Raw genomic sequence first — 20,736 nt, 5'->3', positions numbered from 1 at the left:
GACCGATCAGCATCATACCTTTTGTGCCTTTAAATTGTGAAACAGACGTGACAAACAAGTCTGATTTCACTTGTACTGCAGGTCATATCACAGTTGCTTTCAGCCAAGTATTTGTTTATGTATTCTTATAATTGAATGGTATTGATTTAGAGTGATAGCATCTATTTTAAAAACACCAGAATGTAATCTTTGAATCTGTTCATGAGATTAAAGTGTGCATGTAAGAAAAGAGAAGTGAGCAGTTGGTGTGAAAAAGCAGAAGAAATGTCCAGGGAAGATGAAGTCAGTGTGTAGAGGTGATGTTTCGTCTGCTTCATGTTTCCCTGAATCCCTCTCACACACTTGGGTTTCCTTTAAAGAGCTGGTTGCTCTGTTTCAGAATGTAAACAGCCCAGAGCGACAGTCACTATGGGATATCAGTATTCGCCATCATCTCCATCTGGCTGGTTTTCATTCAAGGTTTTTGTTTTTTTTTTTCCGAATTAACAAAAGTCAAGCATGAAATACATTGAATGGAAGTGACAGAATGCAATAAAACACTCACTTAAACAAGTTTTTCCCCCAGGAAGTTAACTAAGTTTTATGACACTGTAAACATCCCCTGTTTTTCATTTGGACCGAAGTCTCCACCATCAAAGTTGAATCAGTTGTTTCGTGGTGTGAGGCCTGCCTGTCCCTCAGATTTCATAAATATCAACTTTATTGGCATTTGCTTTTTTCGGCATTTGCTTTTTTATGTGATAGTAGAAATACAGATGGGAACTGCAGGGAGAGAGAAAGATGACATGCAGCAAAGGTCCCCGGCCAGGTTTTGTAATAATTGGCCGGATGACTGGTTCGGCTCATTTTAACAGCTCAGCAGTGACTCTCTGAAATGAAAACATCCATCCAAGGCCATTTTGAAGTTACTGAAACGATCCTCACATTTCTCCTGTGTACTACATGTTGGAAATACACGTATTCACTTCAATTCAACTGGTAGAAACAATCATTTACAGCTGCATCAATGAGTCCAATTGTGATTAATTGACCAACATAAACTACCTAATATGCAGCAAGTTTGATAATCGAAGAAATTATGCAATGTTATATGTTATCAAGTTATATATTTTGCAGAACTAGCAAACGTCTGTTTTCTGTGATTGTAAAGTCAGTACTTCTTGGGTTTGGTTTGACAAAAGCTTTTTGAAGACTTCAGCTTTAGTTCTGGTGAAATTATGATCGGCATATTCACCGATTTATAACATTTTATAGAGATAAACATTAATGGAAAAAAGACAGATTTATCGATAATGAAAGAATTCTTAAGTTTCAGCTCTAAATTGCTTTAACTGAGGTGAAAGCTAAATATACGCAGAATCATCAGAATTGGCTCGTTAAAAAAGATTAGAAATGACTGTCTTAAAATGCAAAGTATTTGTCCAAGGCCATTGTCAATTTAAGAAATACTTTGTTGCTCCTGTGGATTAGGTAGATTTATTTATTTCCACTAAGCTTATGAAAACTTTCATTTTTAATAATATTCTCGACATTGTATTTAGTAATACTATTGTGCTGTAGAAAATTTTGAAGGGCATTTTCCAGACATTTTGTGAGATTTTATACACTAAAGACAGCAGATTTACAGCCTAATCATTTCAGTGCTACTTTTGAATGGTTTGTTTTATTTATAGTTGGTTTGCTCTTTTCTTTTTTCTGCTCTTACTGCAGCATCTCTGTTCAGTGCTGTCGGACTTCGACAAGTCACCTGACCATAATTCTCTACTCTGATTTGTTTATCTTGAAACCTTGCAAGAAAATGTACTGTCTGATAAATCTTGGTTAGATTTGCATCACACAGTTTTCAGTGACAGCAAAATGTACTACCCAGTTTAGAGCTACAATGATTAGTTAATTAATCGGCAATTCTTTTGAAAATTGATTGATTTTTCATGCAAAAATGCCAAAATTCGGCCATTTCAACCTCTCAAGTGTTCATTTCTGCTGCTTGTCTTTGTAATGTGATAGTAAACTGAATATCTTTGGGTTTTGGACAGTTGGTCAGACAAATAAAGGAATTTTGCGTTACCTTTTGGATTTAGGATTTTTGTTATCGATGGTTGCTGCCCTATCCCACTTATTAACCGATTTTGAAACATCTGAGGACTTGCATCATTTTATCGTCTGAGTTTACCTCCCCCTCAAAAAAAGAGCCTCTGCAGGCCGTATACAGCCTGTGTGTGTGGTGGTTCGGGTGCACGGCGGGCTGGACGCTGGCAGGAAGTGGAAGCGAAGCGTTCAGATCCTGATCGCAGCAGTTAAAGCCGGCAGCTTTCGCAAAACCAACAGAGGAAGACGAGAGCGGAGGGACGAGTGTGGAGGCTGGGAAGAGAGACTAATGCCATCAAAGTCAACCAGCAGCCAGAGCTAATTGAAATTAAAGACCAGAAACGAGAAGACAGGGAGGGAGGGAGCGGTGCTGCATTCACAAGAGCCCAGGCTCAGTGGGAAAATTCAGTGATGAGGTTTGTGTGCTGGACTGATATTTTCTCATGGCTGCCGCCTGCAGGACAGCCAAGAATAAAAAAAATAAAAATAAAAAAATAATAATAAAAACTAACAAAAAACCTAGCACTCCAACAGTTTGGGCTTAAAACCATCCTCCTGCAGTTTACCAGCCCACCACACAGACTCCAAATGATGGTTGTTAATCTTCAGAGACATGTTGAATAAAAACAGCAGATTCGGAGAAAAAATTAAAATGATACTTTCCTTAAACATACAATCCTGGTTTCAAACCTGTCTTCTTACAAACAGTTTTGATAGTTATCAGTTTTCCTCATTGAGGCATCTGAAAACTACACTGCCTGTCATTTATGCTATTCAAAAGTGAGCAACAAAACAAGACATCAAAGTGGGGAGCAGACGGCTCTGTTAGTGGCAAGCTGACAGGGGGTCAGGACGATGGGGTCAAAGGTCAGGGGTCAGGATGTAGGTCAGGGGCCACCGTCACTTTAGAAAGATCACTGCACCTATCAGACAGGAGGATTACTGAGAAAGGAAGAGCAAATCCCCCTGAAGATGAAGATGGAACTCTATACAACCAGGACGTCTGAGGGAGAGAAGACCTCCATGTTGTGCTCTGGTTCAGTTTTAGTGTTCCTAATATTTAGATTTAAAGAACCACAGACTTGCTTGGGTTTTCTTACTTGTGGAGGAAACTATTTACTTGACTTTGATTTCTTGTTGAATTACAAGAGTTTTGAGCTCGTACCACTCTTTCCCACTCATGTTTGTCTGTCTTTATATGATCTAGACATTTGGTTCTTTGTGTTCTTAAAAAGCCAAGAAAGGAGATGTTATTTTTTGGTGCAGCAAAGAGAGGCATAGCAAAGAAATGGGGCTGCAAGTAATGATTATTTTGTTATTATCAATTAATTTTCAGATGACATTATCGAATAACTTTTAGCTTTAAAACTTTCAGAAAATGAGGCTAAATGCCTTGTAAATATCTTGTTTAATCCAACCAAAAGTCTAACCCAAAAGAAATTCAGGTAACATTTTTTTAAACTAAAAATACAGAAAAATGTAGAAAATTCTCATATCATAAAAGATGAAACCCATGAAAGGTGCTTTAAAAACTGCTTAAACAATCAGTCCATTAACAAAGCAGTTGCGGATTATGTTGCCTAACTCCCTGCAGATTTATGTATTTCTATGTCATGTCTTGTGATGTAAAATAAACTAAACTTAAAGAGACCGAGTCCAAACTGCATCGTCAGTCATTACAGTAGAATAATGTACTGTCGCCAAAGTGATAACACACAATTTCAGGTTGCTGTCACATTTTGTACCAAATTTACAGCAACAAAATGATGTGAAGTAGAAATGTAAACGATCACCTAAACTAAAAGGAGTGAACATCCAATGTTTCACTGAGAACAAGCGGATTTCCAGGAAAAAAAAACACTGGATAAGACTACAGCCAAAACATAGCTAGAGTTATTTACTATAGTCAAACTGCTATAAGCCATTGTTCTGTGATGTGGTTTTGTTGAGAAAGAAAAGAAAGCTTCAGATTTTTGAACTGTAGGAGGAATGCAGTGCTCTTCACTGCTGTCACATGGCCGCACGAAAATCACACACGCCCACAAATAATCTCATTTTCACAGCGGGTGAAAAAAAAAAAAAAGGCAGGTTTGACTTGAAACAGAGGCGACCACAGCCTGCAGCCCCGACAGACTCCATCCCCACTTCCTCCATTAGAATAAGGGAATGTTTTCTGTCCAACCATCCAGCCAACAGGAATGTTCTGCTGCCACTGTGGTGAGGCCATCTGAATTATTCACTGGGACGGACTGGGTGTATTTAAAGCAGAGATCAATACCATTAAAGGACAACTGGAGCCACTGGAGATGGTGAACATGGAGGCGGCTTCAACCTTCAAGCTTTGCAGACAGAAATGTTTGTTTGGCTGCAAAAATTTAAAATCTGGTTTGAAAATATTAAACAACTTTGGCATGTGCGACTGAGCAAAAAGCGTAAGAATTGCACGGCATGTAAACTGGGCCATGACTTAAATGTGCTGTACAATTTTCCAGACACAGTAAGGTCAACATTCAGCAGGGGTGCGTTCTGTCTGTTCTGTGATCTAAAATAATTAAATTCATCAAGTAACTGGCTGGTTGTACTAGTAGTACATAGTGTATTTGACATGGGCCTTTAATAGGAGTCGGAAAACTAATCATTTAAAATTTAAATTTTGAGCATTCAAGGAACATGAAATACGAGCCGCAACTTACAGTTATTTTTGTCATCGATTAATCTGGCTATGCTTTGTTTCGATTAATTGTTAACTCTATGAGTAAACAATTTTTTCATTTTTTCAACAACATGAAAAAATTGTAAACATTTTTTTTGCTGAGCTAGAGATGACGTCTTCAAATGTCATTTTGTTCAAAGTCCAAATCCCCTAAACCCCCACAAAATATTCACTTTACAGTGATAAATGACAGAGAAAAGCAGCAAATCTTCTCTGAAATCTGCAAATATTTGGCACTTTTACATTATCAGTGGGCGTGTGCAGGCAGTGTTGCCAACTTAGCGCCTCTGTCGCTAGATTTACCGGCTTTTCAGACCCTTTGGCGACATTTTTCAAAAAAGCACCTAGCGACAAATCCAGCAACTTTCTGGACAAACCTCAGCTACTTCCCGTAGAAGGGAGTCGTCAGTGTAGCCCCACGGGCGCAAGGTCGGGCTTTCCCTCCGCAGACATCACCTCCCTATGCTTCTCATTCAACTGACCACACGGCAGCTGACACAGACCTGAATGAGCCTCTAATTTTCTCTCTGAATGATCATTTTACAGGTAAATAGAGCTGAAGTCACAGCAAAGCTGGTGTCTTTATTGTGTCTGCTGATTTTAATCAGATGACGTCGTGGTTATAAAAATCAGGATTTTAGCAGAGCAAAGCAGCAGCATGGAAATGGCTCGGAAGTGACTGCTGGTTAAAATGTAGTCCTATGGGCCGCGTTTCAGTCACTATTTCATTATGGGTCCGTCGTCTGAAAACAGAAACAGAGAAACGTAAACGAGAACAGCTTTACTGGGATTCCGGTTAGATTAAATTAATGTATATGTCCTACTCTCTGTGACATATACACAGAGAGTAGGACATATACATTAATTAAATGTATATGAGAGAAAGAAGCAAACAGATAAAGGGCGGTCCAGCCAGATACTGGGTTTTGACTTAGTCTTGTTCAAGAATGAAATGCCAAGAGTTTGATTGTTCCAGCTTCTCAAATGTGAGAATTTGCTGCTTTTCTTGGTCTTATATTACATTACATAATAAATTGAATATTTTGGGGTTTTGGACTGTTGGTGGGAAAAAGCAAGAAGAGATCTGAACAGATCAGTTGGCAATGTAAGATACAGTGGATATTTTTCACTATTTTCTTATGTTTTATAAACCATTTTATAGCCCATTTTATGAGTGATTAACTGATTAATTGATAATCAAAGTAATGATTAGTTGCAGCCTTAATTACTTCAAAAACAGATTCAATTGCTCTGTATTTTATTAAACCAGTTAATCTCAGCGGACAAATTCGAAAAATCTTTCTTCCAGAGTTTTCACCAAGAAAGAAGTATAAAGACAAAAAAACTCCAAAAACAAACAAGATACAAAACCATTAAACACAGATTACCGCTGCTGCTGCCACTAAAGCCACATGTGTCTTACAAATACAAACGTTGGCTTTGGCCTCTCTGTGTTTACTTCCAGAGTCACATTTTACTGATTTCTGAGTCCAGGTTTGATCCTCGGCTCTGGTCGTCTTGAGAAACTAGAGTCTCCCTGAAGCAGTTTCACCTTTGCCACACATCCAGGAGAATGAAAACACACGGTGCAGGATATAAAATATCTCTGCAGGGATGGAGGGGGAGGTAAAGGAGGTGAAGAATCGCCCCTCTGTGTTCTCAGTTCCCATTTACTGCCTTTATTTATCTGCTGTGCTGCAGCAGAGAGGCTGGATGTATGGACGAGGAGGAGGAGGAGGAGGAGGAGGAGAGGGGTAGACTGCATGTTTTCCTCCCCGGCTCAGCCACTCTGTCTCCAGGCCTGCCGCGAGGGGGGGGGGGGTGGAGATGTGAAACCTGATCTCCTTCCCTCCTTCCCTACCTCCTCCCTCCCTCCCCCTCCACCACTGCCACCTCGCCAGAGAGCCTCAGAGACTCCCTGAGTAATCTGATCCTCAGCCTCTGAGACTGGAAACACACTCCAAGAGCGGGAGAGGGAGAGCTGGAGGAGGGCAGAAAAGAAGAAATGGAAGTGAAAAAAAAGGAGAGAGAGAGAGAGAGAGAGAGAGAGAGAGAGGGATAGAAATAGAGCAGAGGAAAGAGAGAGATCCCCGAGCTCAGCCTCCAAGACTTGAAACACTCCCAGGAGAAAGAAAACTGAGAAGAGGTAGACCAAGCAGAGGAGGGAGAAACTGAAAAATGGAATGGAGAGAGGGGAAGAAAAGAAAACTAGGAACACTCAGAAGAGGAAGACAGATCTATGTTTGTGCACTATTTTCGATATTCAAATGAACGTTATTCAGTTTGAATGTAAAAAATGTGAGCTGTTGTTTTAGACACATTTTGAGTGTTATTTTTTAGTGCTGGTTCTAATAAAGAGTCAATAAAAATTGAACTGAAATAGGAGAAAATGAACAAACAACATTGTGAAAAGCGAGAAACAGATGTAGAAAATGAAGAGAAAGGAACAAAAACTAAATGGGGTGAACAACAGAGGGATTATGCAGGAGAAATACACGATGGCTCGTTGCAGTGTTTTTATTTTGATCAATTCCTTTTGTACAATTTTTTTTCGCAATTTTGCTTTTATCAGCAGTGTGAAAACAATCGGTGGAGAATAAAGTCTGTTGCATCAAAACAGACAGAGATGGAGAAAAATTAAGAAAAAAAATGGAGACAGATGAAACGGGGTAGAAAAGAAGAATTAATAAATACATACATACATACATACATACATACAAGTGAGACAAAGAAGAGATGGAAATGGTGAAAAGCACTAAAAACGGGGGAATATTTGTGCAAACCATAACTCTGAATCTCGTAGAAACTGTGTTTTTCAATAAAAGTAAAAATGTGTTTACTCTGTTGACCCATTGGCACCATTCATCAGCAAACTACAAATCCAGACCAAGAGCTGCTCACAATAAACCAACTTTACAACCATGAGGTTTCCACCGCTTAGTTTTTATGCTGAGTTCATGACTATGTAACATGGATGATATCACGATCATGATACATATGTCGCAATATGCAATGAACTGTGTAAATGTAATGGCAATTCAGTCTGATTATTAGGCAAAAATAAAGCTAAAACACAACTGACCCTCTGCTACCCAAAAAACTGGACCCACAAACTGAGAATCACTGCTCAGACCACGTGTTCAGAAAGATTCCAATACTGTATTTATAAAGGACTTCTTTACCTGGGCAGGACAAAGCACTTCAGAGGTGAAACAATTAGTTAATTAATTCAGTCAGTCAATCAAAAGACGCAACTATTCTGACAACTGATTGTTCATTTTCAAACAAAATGTAAAATAAAATTGTCAAGTTGAATTTTTCTGTAAAATTATAGACAACAATCAAGAAAATAATCAGCTGATTAATCAATGAAAAAAATAATTGTGAATTTAAAGCACTTCACAATGCCTCTCATTCTCCCACAAACACACCATGCAAGGTGCTGCCCTGGCCACCGGGAGCCATTTGGGGTTTAGTGCCTTGCTCAAGGACACTTCAACACACCATCAGGATGAGCCGTGAATCGAACTGCCAACCCTACGAAGATGAAATATGAGCCCAACAACCAAGTTTGAAGGTTTGTTAAACACAAAACACGCTGTGGAATTACTGATTATTTTCATGACTTATTTATCTATAAATCAATGAATCTGTAAAATGTAACAACTGCAGAGAAATTTCCCATCACAAACACACGGCATGATACACAGTACTGCCCATACTACCACACTGCTCCACTGATCTGGTACACAGGTGGCAGTAATGTGCAAAGAAACACGGCAACGCACCAACAAAGTGAGGGAAGAAACATCCTCATCGCTGGTAAACATGGTTGTAAACAATGAAAGTTTCAAAACCGGCTTTGCGTTTTTTTTATGAGGAAAGAAGCAGATTCATCAGGACGAGTTCTGGTGAGAAACACTGAAGGTACACAGAACTTTTATTTGTATACAAGGAAACTCAACAGGGCACCTTTAACGTGACGATTGACTGGTTATCAGAATTAGGGCTTCAATTAACGATTATTTTCATTATTGATTAATCTGCCAATCATTTTCTTGATTAATCGTTTAGTCGATAAAATGACTGATGTTGTTCAACCAAAAGGCCAAAACCCAGAGACATTCAGTCTGATGTATAAAACAGAGAAAATCAGCAAATCTTCATATTTGAGAGCATGAAAACAGCTTTTCTTTTGGGCAGTTCTGAATTTAAAAAATGGCCGACCCATTATTTTTTTTTGCATCGAATAATCGATTAATTGACCGATCTTTGCAGCTTCAATCAGAATTGCTGCAGATAAATTATCGGTCTATTGATCAGTTGCCTATCGTTTTAGCACAGCATAGGAGTTTACTCTCCTTTGGGTCAGTTCTTTACAACTCTGGAAAGCTGTCAGCTATGGTCTCCCCTCACCTCTTGCAAGTTAAACAACAGACTTAGCACAGCACCATAAAAAAAGTACATGCTACGAGGTATTTTACCTGGAAAATACCTGGAAACTCATTGGATTCAAGGCACTGTACTGTGAAGCAGCAAAATATAACCCATGATCAATTTTTCATTAGAGTTCTGTGTATGCAGCAGGGTTAGCGGTGTGTAAGGTGTGCTTGTTGGTCTGAACAGTTTTATGGGCTGATATTTGATTTTTTAATCAAGAAAGGCCCAGTGGTCACCTGCCAGAATCCACCAGCACAAGCATAATTTGGACACTGGTCTGGTCCCAGTACAGAGGTCAGGACTGGACAGGGGCTGGTGTCATTTTATAAGAACAGATCACCAGCTACAAACACAACACCCTCACCCGCACACATACAGTACAGACTAGGTGACACCACAGACTAATCGCTGAATGATACACAATCAGTGGACCAAGGGATGGAGGGACAGAGAGATAACATGGTGTCTGTGCACCCAGTAAAAGTGATAGATGGAGGATGGACAGAGAAAAGAAAAAAAAAAGTGTGGTGAGTCGTCTTTTAACCTTTGACCATCCCTGCAGACACATATATCTCCTTATTTGTTTGAGGAGAAGCCAATAAATCCTTCAACAGAGGCTGCTGCTGCACAAACACATCTAGCCACAAAACTAATGTTAGTGACTCAAAAGAGAGGACAGGGACTTTTATTAAAAAAAAACAAAAAAAAAAACTCTTGTTGGACCCTCTTAAAAGGAGAAGAGCAGTGACTTTTTTGTGCCAATGCTCCTTCACACTGTCCGTAGAATAAAAGTCTAACTGTATCTGTGGTGTTTATCTGCTGGATAAATAATGTAAAGTACAAATAAATAACAATTTTAAAGTGATTTTTCAAGCTTTAAGTCCACTTGTTGTGTTCTGTTGTTATGTTTGACTCACACCACTAGAAACGCAAATGGAATTTGTGTGTTTATTCAGGCAAAATCCTGTTTGACAACAGCATGACAGCACTTTTACAAGAACTGAAGCAATTTGTCAACAGACCAGGGTTTCTGCAAGTTGACCAGGTTAAAGACTTTGGGTTAAGGTTAAGACTTTTTAATACCACACAGAACGGAATTTAATACCTGTTTCGTGGTCATACTGTCCAAACTATGAAAGATATCAAGGACAACCAGCAGGGAAGTTAAGGCCTAAAATTATTTACAAAGTGCATGAATTTATTGACGTTTAAAATTACACTTTTGCCTGTACCATTGCCAGCTGTATGTAACAATAATTTCTAATCGCATCTTAAACCACAACCTGGACCTGAAGGAGCTGCAGGAAATGGATGGATGAACTAATAAGAAAGCCATTAATGAATTTAAGGTCCATAAGATCAGAGGGCTAGCCAATAGTACTGGGGATTTTTCAACCAGTATCACACACAGAAACATTTATAACTACTGACAATGGCAGGCTGGAAAAACTATTTTAAAACTTTGTAAAATAATTTAAGACCTAATACTTTCTAAGGCCTTTTCTTGTGAAAACTGAACTTTTTGCAGGAATAGTGACGGACAGAACAGAGTCACCTTTCAAGCAACATTTCTAAACATTCCCTAGTTCCAGCTTCTCAGCTGTTAAAATTTGCTGCTTTTCTTTGACTAATATGATAGTTAATGGAAGATAATCATGTTTTGGACTGTTTGTTGCAAAAAAAAGACCCCTTAAGACTTCCTTCAATTTTTATTTTGTCTTTTTCTTAAACAATACCTACCAAACTTCCCCCTCTCTTGCTGTGGCCTGACTGTCAGTCAGTCCGTTATTTCGGTAACGGAGATCCTGGGCTTGACTGTGGAATGTACAGCTGTCTGGCATATGGATGATACTAGATTTTAATTTCTAACAACCCCTCTCCTTCTCTCACGGGGGGGGGCAGTGGACAGCGAAGGTAGAGGACTGTCTCTCTTTTCAAAGCAGAACTGGAGGTAAAAAACCCAAACCATTTCCAGTCAAAAAATAAGGGTAAATAAGAGCTTTTCAGATTTATCATTACTATTACAAAGAAGCAGGATGCCCCCCACCACTCAGTCTGTAGTTTTTGACCATGTTCGTGAGGTGACCACACAGTTGAAATATTGATACCCGACTGGGCCACTGTGCAGCGGCTTTCCTTTGCATTTTCATTTTGTGCAGGAATAAATTCAAGCATTTTTGTCGCACTGCTTGGCAACAAGAAGACACACACACACACACACACACACACACACACACACACACACACACACACACACGACATCTGATTGGGCATCTGATTGTAACTGTGCAAAAGCAATAATCCAACATTCACACCCAATCCACTCCATGTCGTGACTGGCCAGCTGTGTGGCGGTGGGAAAGTAAGCAGGGTTTGAACTTCTCTGTCAGCTCTTTCATTCTTCACACAGCTATTTCTGACACTTTTCATGTGAACAACCAAGTGCAAAACTATGAATGTTTTACAGGAGAGACTGTGTGAAAGTGTTCTCCCGTAGCTCATTATTTAAACAATATCAAGACAGACTTGTAAAACTGTGACCCTGTCTTTCCATAGACCGATCTTTACATCTGCTACAGCTGACTACCTTATTTACCAATTTCCCTTTTGATTAAATAGAAATTTAAATTTAGACTAGTCGACTCATCTTAAAAGGTAAGAAAGCCCTCAAAACAGTCAAAATTGCTGAGATGAGCCGTGTTACCCTTTCAGACCGAGCGGGATCACAGCGCCTGATGGTAAACAATGTCGTATTGGTTTGCCATGCGTGGCTACCGTTAGCAGTGCTAGCACCAGCAGCCCTCCTTCCTTGCAGGTTAACGTCCACATGCCTGTACTGAATGTGGTTACACATTGCCCCAGTCGCATGGTTATAGGCCAGTTTATTCTGACACATACAACCTTACTTAAGTTGGTTTTACGAGATAACAATTGTCCCACTTTCCACCTTGCTCGTTTACAACATCCAGGCATTAGCGCAGTGAGAGGAGGGCTGCAGCTCCAGCTAGTGGCACGCGGCTAACATCGTAGATGCAACTGTTATCCGGCGTTGTACAGTAATAGAATATTAATAATTAGTTTAACCGACTACTAATTCTGGTGCCGACTAGCGTGGGCATTAACGTTTAATCGTGTGGCTGACTAATTGCCCCCATCTGTACAATCTAACATGCAAAACCACATTACACGGAGTAGCGCAAAAATCTGTTGAACAAGCCAATGTACCGAACAAGTTCTGTGTCCATGGGTGAAGATAACATGTTTGTGAATGCGCTAATGCCTGTCACTAAAGAGTCACCACTAAACCGGTGATCAAAAGTTGGCATTCATTGTTTTATTCGGATATGGTGTAAAATACAATGTTTTGTTTGACTATATGCAAAAACATTGAATAGAACAGCATTTTGACTGTGTACACACATACAGGGTGAACCTTCAAGACACAAACACACAGTATATGAAATGCGACTTTTTTCTTTTTACCATGTGTGCCTTTTTTTAATCTACAAGGAGATGACAGGACGTCAAATTCACAGAGCAGATCTAGATGTCTGCTTAATTAAGATTTTCTTTTTTTTTTTGGTTGGAAACTCCTGCACAGTTTAACATGCCCTCCCCTGATCTAAACACTGATGTCAAAACAGTAAAGAAAATTATTCACGTCAGAATCGGTTTAGACTGATTATTGACTATGTTAGCAAACTTTACTGTTACCAGAACAGAAGTCATCCTCTCACCATCAGGATGTTACTGTCCATGTCTTCTGATACAAAACCTTAACACCTTAATGAGAAATATCTCATTACTCACTAATGAAAAACTAATTTAACTCAACTCTACTTGTGATGGTTCTTTACCTGATAAATAAATACACCTACTCAATGCTTGGAATGACTTTAATCTAACTTTATGGTTTCATTGTTTCAGCTAAAATGAGCACCATCAACACTGAGATAAAGATTTTTTTGAAATGGTTATTTGACATGTTTGGTGAGTAAAATACAAATTTTAAAGGCTATAAATACAACTGGAGTCAATAACTATGCAACCAAATAAGTAGAATTCGTCATCAGGGAAAATGCAGTAACAAGACACTTGTAGGTTGCTTTTTTTAGGAAGAATCAAATATGGTTTGACGCACAAGAGCAAACAATGAATGTTAACTATCAGCAATCACACCCGATTGAAATTTAAATGATTGTGGAAGCTAAAAATTACAGACCACAGATGTGACGGGATGAACTATGCAGCTCTGACACAGAGGGAATTTAAATCATAATAATAGGATCATGTATTCAGCTACAAGCTGTAAACATCCTCAGAGGAAGGCAACAGCAGACACTGCTCATGGACACTTCAGCAGGGTGGGGCGTTGAAAAAGGTCACACAGCTGTGCTGACAACTAAATCTAATAGCCAATTATAAAACATTATACTCAAACTGACAACAAAATCCACTTGTTGATGACTTGGCCAGTGGTGGAGGAAGTATTCAGATCCTTTACTTAAATAAAAGTACTAATACCAGACTGTAGAAATATTATGGATTAATCTGCTGATTATTTATTTTACTAATCAATTGATTGATTGGTTTGTAAAACGTCAGAAAACAGCAAGAAATGCTGTCACAATTATCGAGCGCCCAAAGTGACACCTTTACAAAGCTTGCTTTGTCAAAATTATTAAAAATAAATTTAAATTATTTAAAGGAAAAGCAGCAGATCTTCACGTGAAGCTGGAACCGTGAGGTGTTTGGTATTTTTCCATGATAAATAACCCAAACTATTATCAAAAAAGTTGCAGTTTAATTTTCTGCCAACAAAGTTATAGTTTCAGCTGTATTTCTACAAACTGTTTTATGAGTTTATAACAAAGCATCGTATTTTATTAGCTCTTCGTATGTTTTGTTGGCAAAAATCTTGATTTGAAATTTAAACAAAGCTGTCGGATAAATGCAGTTGAGTAGAAGTAATAAGTGGCGTGAAAAGAAAAGACTCAAGTAGAGTACAAGTGCCTCACATTTTTTCTTAAGTACAGTAGTTCAGTAAATGTACCAAGACACATTCCACCACTGTACATGACTAATCTTTTCAGCATCAGGTAAAGCAACAACAGAGTGAGAATCCAGAGTAATTCAAACCACCAAAACAACATTTAAAGTGACAAGTCTAAGTCAAAACCTAGTGTATGGTTGGACCGCATATAGTCAATGGGCAAAATTGAGGAAGTAGTTAAACTGTTGTGGAACAGCTGTAAACAACTTGCAATGGAAAGTAGCTTTAAAAAAAAAAAAAAAAAAAAATTGAAGGGGTCTGAAAGGTCAGTAAATCTAGCAACAAAGGCGCTAAGTTAGCAACACTGCCCGTAAACACCCCTCCCATGATGCGATAGAAAATTTTCACGCCAATTTATTTTGAAGGAACAACGACCAATGGGGAAACTGAAACACTAAGCCTGCCGACCAATGGGGAAACTTCCCTACTCAGTAAGTCAGTCATGGACATTTGTGTTTGTAAATATGACTTTGTTTAGTATCAACAGAAAAACACATCAGCTCACAAACATCTTCCTGCTGAAGCTGAGCCCGACACTGACACGGGATCCACTCCTGTTAAGTTTACGGACTGTTTGTCCAGTATTCTCCATCCTCATCACCTTTAACATCGATACCGACAGAAACTGAACCTTTTCACGTTTCACCCTGCAAGCCGCAGGGTGATATGTGTAAAGGTTCAACTGTTCTGGTTTTTCCTAGAAACTGAACCAGCTGATGGGAGACCATTTGCTTCCGAACCAGAGGATATAAGTTAACGCGAGATTTCTTGGTTTATATGAAAAAGGACCTGCAGTCACAAGAGGTGGACAAAACACAAAGATTTACAACAACACTGGGGTTACTTTTGTACAGCTGCTTATTTATAGCAATAAAACAACGTTTATAGTGGAAAGTCTGACCTTTTTGCTTGAATCATTAAAACATTCAACAGCTGAAATTAAAACCACAATCCGTGGCCCAGACCCCACCACCTCAAAAAAAGATTATACGATGCTATCAATCTTTAACTTATTGATGGGTCTTTTAATACATGGACTAACACTACACAAAAACTGCATCAGAAGACTAATGCTGTCTGATGTTGCTGTTAATGTTTTTGACTTGTTTATATTAATAAAAAATAAAAAATAAAATAAAATAGCCCTAATTTGTTTCATCTATAACCCAAACCTCAGTGATTTATGAGCGTATAATTCAAATCAATACTAAAAATAACGCCTTTTAAAAGCCTGCAGTAATAATTATTCAATCATCAATTGTTTGATTGATTATTTTTTATATTATTGCTAATCTTTACAGATCAAGCAATGGTAAATGCGAGGTCTTCAAACTATAGACTTTGTCCTGCCAATAGCCTACCACAATTATTCAATTTAAGACAATACGAAACTGAGAAAAGCAGCACTCCACTCACATTTCTGAAACTGAAACCAGAAAAAAAGTTTTTAAGATGAGTGATAGTGATGCATCGCCATAAAACGTTTGGGCTGTGCTGGACTCTTTGTTGTTGACGCCTGAAGCACATTTTTTACATTGTATGTGGAGCTGAAATGATTAACAGATGAATGTGTTGACAGGAGATTATTATTCAGGAACGAATCTCACAATCAATTATTCATTTCTCAAACAAAAACAACCTGCTCCAGCCTCCCCGATGTGATGATTTTCTCTGTTTTTTTATCATTGTAAACTGAATATCTTTGGGGTTTGGATCGTTGGTAAAACAAAACAGGACACCTGAAAAGCTCACCTTAGACTCTGTGATACTGGGATGGACAATTTTCATTATTTTCTCATATTTTATAAAATGCTGCTAACACAAGAATCAGTAGCAATAAACCGAGTACTTTTACTTTTGATACTTATGTTTTGATGCTGATACCTTTGCAATTCTCCCTCTGTATAATTATAAATGTGGGACCTTCACTCGTACGGTAGCATTTTTAGAGTCTTGTATTGCTACTTTCACTTAAGCAAAAGATCTCAATATCACATCCACCACTGTTTGAATAAAGGACATCAGTGACAGATATGACGATGTGGAGGAATAAACAATACACAGAAACCAGCAGTGGCAGAGGATGCATTCAGATCCTTCACTTGAGAAATAGTACCAATACAACTATGTAGAAATACTCTGTTACAAGTAAAAGTCCTGCATTGAAAATGTTACTTAAGTAAAAGCGTGTATATATGATCTGGAAAATGTACTCAATGTATTAAAGTACTCAACGCAGAAATATGGACCCTGTGAGTGTTATATATCATTAGGTTACTGTTACTCATGCATTAATATAAAAACCTGATTTGACTGTTGTAGTTGCTCCACATGGAGCTAATTTTTAACCACTCTGTATAGGACTAATTATTATTTTTATTACAGATTAATCTGCTATTTGTTTTTCTCGTTTAATCGATTGTTTAGTTTGTTAAAATTGAGAAAATAATGAGAAATGTCATTACCCAGAGCCCAAAGTCTTTGTTTTGCCAGAATCTCTTTTTGAATAAATTATTAAAATTATTAAAATAACTAACAGTAAAAGCAGCAAATCATCACAATTGAGGAGCTGGAGCCACGAAATGTTTGGTATTTTTTGCATTAAAAAAAAGAAACTTATCAAAATATTTGCAGATTAATTTTCTGTCAATAGACTAATATTTTCAGCTGGACTGTGTATTTACTGTTGAGTGCTTTTATTTATAACAAAGCGTCATATTTTTCCAAGATCTTCACATGTTTTGCAAGCAAAAATCTTAATTCGTCAAGCACCAAAAGCTGTCAGATAAATGTAGTGGAGCAAAAAGTAAGATATTTCTTTGTAATGGAGGAGAAGTAGATAGTTGCATGAAAGGAAAATACTCAAGTAAAGTAAAGGTACCTCAAATTTGTACTTAAATACAGTAGTTGAGTAAATATACTTAGTTACACTCCACCACTGGTGACTGAGAAAGGTTGGCAAACACTCTGGTTGCAAAAGACTGAAAACAAAGTGAAACTAATGAGATTATTTGTGACTTTTACCGATGAAAATCATAAAATTTAAAGTTTTGTTTCCATGCAAAGTTAGCCAACGACGCTAACGAACTCCCTCAGCAACATCTGACTTACCGATGTTCAAATGAAAGCAAAGACTAAGTTAACCCAATAAAACACAAACAGCATTATCTAAAGAACTTTTAACTGAACATGTTTGCCTTTTTTAACATAATAAACTCCCACACTCTACCCGCAAAAGCTAACTAGAAAGTTAGCAAAAAAGAGAGACCGCTAACCTAAAGTTTAAACGTTAGCTTGCGCATATCGTATAAATTTAGAGAGAAAATGTGACTACTGATCAAAAAAGTGATCAAAATCGAGAAGTCCTGGCTAAAGTGTTCACTCTATGGTGTTACGCTCAAGCCTCACTATAATTACAGACGAGCTGTGTGTGAACTATGCAGCAACGTTAGCTAAACGAGGAATGTGGCTAACAAGCGGTCGGCAGTAAATATCTTCACCAAACTACAACAAAATGTCCCCTGGTGAACGACTGCAACGTCAACGCAGGTGTCTGTGATCGCCGGGGACGTGTTTGAGTAAATGTTTTCATTTCAACAAACAAGAAACAGCCCAACTTGGCGCTACAGCAAAGGTGAAACAAACTTTTTTTTTTTTTTTTTTTCCACGACCGCAGCCAGAGGGATGGGTCTATCCCCTGGCCCCAACAGCGCGCGCGCACGCACACACACACACACACACACACACACACACACACACACACACACACACAAATCTTTTCCAAAATTCCCGATTGTTTTTCGTGATTTATTTCCGCGAACCGAACGCACGCTCTTTTGTATAATTTAAACACACGCAGGCCGCCTTTCAAAATGTTCATAAAGTCAAGAATGAACTGCAACGTCTATTTTTAGACTCGACAAAACGTAAACACGAAAGAGTGCGTTCACAATCCAGCGCGTAGACGCAGCCCAAAAGTCGGGCACAGACCCGCAGGCTGGGAGTGAAGTTTTGGATTGATCCTGCTTTACCTCTCTGTCCTCCTTCTTTCACTTTCTTCCGCGGACGTGGTGCTCCTTTCGACGCTAGTTCATAGCAGTAGTTCCAGTCCACATTCCCACCGGGATAACAGGACATAAAAGCGTAATTTCCCAGCGTTTTTCGTGTAATACCTTCGGCGTCGGACTCCTCGGCTCCCCGCTCGGCCGCTCTGTGGTTCGGCTGCTTGATGGTGGAGGAGAGCAAATACCAGACTCACAAAGATCGTCTGTGACTGAAGTGATGGATCACTCGGTGGCTCCAAATGAATCACCTGATTTACGGCCGGGCAAGACTGACTGTTTTTGTTGTTGTTGTTGTTGTTGTTTTGTTTTTTCTCTCTCTTTTTTTTAATAATGAACAATTTATTGAAAATTTTCAATAATAATAAAGACAGACTCTGTCTGTGCACTGGGTCTCTTATCTGGGCACTATGTGTTTTCTACCTGCATACGTTTTTTCCTGATTTATATAAGGCTACTATTGTGTATTTTTATTCGTTATCTCGCTCTGCGGGTCTGCAATTCTGCAGTTGTGGCTTTAACTTTAATTCTATTGTTATCCTCAGTCTGCTGTAACATGACAATTTCCTTAACAGGATCATTAAAGTCTATCTATCTAGATAAGGAGAACCATAAAAGCTAAACCACCATATACACACAACGTAGTGGTAAAAAAAAAAGCAAAGCAACATTTCTGGTCATAACCTTCATGAAGGGAGGATTTATTACAGGACTGTTGTATCAGACTCCATTAGTTTTAGCTGGGTGTTCCTAATAAACTGACAACTGAGTGCAGCCAGTTGAGCCGATGTTGTTGCCCATTCTTCAAAATGAGGTGGAGGCTTTTTCCCCCAGTGCCTCTACATTAAAAGCCTAAATAATCCGTCTGCTCTCCACAGGAGGAGAAGTCAGAGCCCACAATACACAAAATACACACAACTGAGCAAACTACACGCGCCGATGAAGACCTTGTGATGCAGTTAAAGGGTCTAGTAAGAGGACCTTGAGTTAAGATTATTGTATAGGACTATCATACTATAAATTAGAAGAGTTTTACATGATTAATGTTTAGGCTGATAGATATTTATTTCCCTTTACAGATAACTGTGTCATGTTACAACAGCCTCCAGCATCTACTGCCAGAACCAGTGCAGTAATACAGTAGAATTCAGTCTTTTCTAAGAGGCTTCACTACATCGAGAGCTGACTGGATTTCTTTTTGGAGGCGGAGTGAGAGCGCCTTGTTCTTTTCCTACTCTGTGCCTCCAATCACAGCTTCACTGTTCAGTCCTGTAGAGAAACCTGCAGGCTTTTATTTTGAAGTCAAATCTAAAAGCAATTCAGGCGCCCACTGGTGTTGGTTAAAGGAGCACAATGCCTCCTAGCTGTACTACCACTGCTACTACTGCTACTATTATTACTACTACTACTACTACTACTACTACTACTACTACTACTACTGCTACTACTGCTACTACTGCTACTATTATTACTACTGCTACTACTACTACTGCTACTGCTACTGCTGCTAATACTGCTAATGCTACTACTAATACTACTACTACTACTGCTACCTACTATTACTACTACTACTACTGCTACTGTCACTACTACTATTACTACTACTACTACTACTACTGCTATTGCTGCTACTACTACTGCTACTACTACTACTGCTACTACTACTGCTACTGCTGCTACTACTGCTAATGCTACTACTAATACTACTACTACTACTAATAATGATAATAATTATAACAATTCTGATAATAACCATCCAGTAAAATAACGATAATAATGAGTCATAATAGATCTAAAGTAAGAACAATGATGAGCTTAGGTTTGACAGTAAGTTGTGACAAATTCAGTCCATGTTGCAACACTGAACTTAACCTTCTGACATTTCTGTGAGCCCATGATCTGAGTGTCAGAGTTAAAGAAAACAGATGACAAAGGATAGAGAATGAGAACTGAAAGAGGAACTTTGTGTATAAATGTTTTGAGGGAATGGATGATACAAACTGACGCAGGAGAGAGCGGGTTTTTTAGTAAAATGTCTTAGTAAAACGATAAAAGTTAGTAGTTGTAATTTTGTATAAACAACATTCACGTTGCTGCTGTAAATTCAAACGTGGACTTTGTGTGAGATTCAGTTAAAGGTGACTGGTGTGAAATGCTCAGACTTACACAGTGGATGAGTTTCCACGGAGCTCTGTGTCTGTACTGCAACTGTACTGTTATGCGTTTCCTCGCAGAAGGAAAAAGTTTATGAGAGGTAAAGAGCGCTGGTCTGTGCCTCGAAAGATTGAAATGTGGACATTTTTTCCTCGTTCCCTTTTTGACGTTGCTCGGGAAATATTTCTTTCCTCCTGTAAAGGCTTTTTAAAACAAACCCTGAAGAC

General features: G+C 38.6%; 1 protein-coding gene across 3 annotated transcripts in view; it reads right to left on the bottom strand.

Annotated features, from left to right (window-relative positions):
- Positions 1–18,566, bottom strand: part of bmpr1aa (bone morphogenetic protein receptor, type IAa) — a 69,626-nt gene extending 51,060 nt beyond the window's left edge. For 2 of the 3 annotated variants that reach the window (XM_040140208.1, XM_040140210.1), the window contains exon 1: positions 18,326–18,559. The gene's annotated coding sequence lies outside the window, so the exon portion shown is untranslated. Of the gene's footprint in view, positions 1–18,325 lie in introns of all 3 variants that reach the window. The other variant, XM_040140209.1, reaches the window with a different exon arrangement.
- Between the last annotated feature and the right edge of the window lie 2,170 nt (positions 18,567–20,736).

The sequence above is a fragment of the Xiphias gladius genome, chromosome 11 (genome assembly GCF_016859285.1).
Source record: "Xiphias gladius isolate SHS-SW01 ecotype Sanya breed wild chromosome 11, ASM1685928v1, whole genome shotgun sequence".
NCBI lineage: Eukaryota > Metazoa > Chordata > Actinopteri > Istiophoriformes > Xiphiidae > Xiphias > Xiphias gladius.
This window is presented reverse-complemented; position numbering and strand designations above follow the sequence as displayed.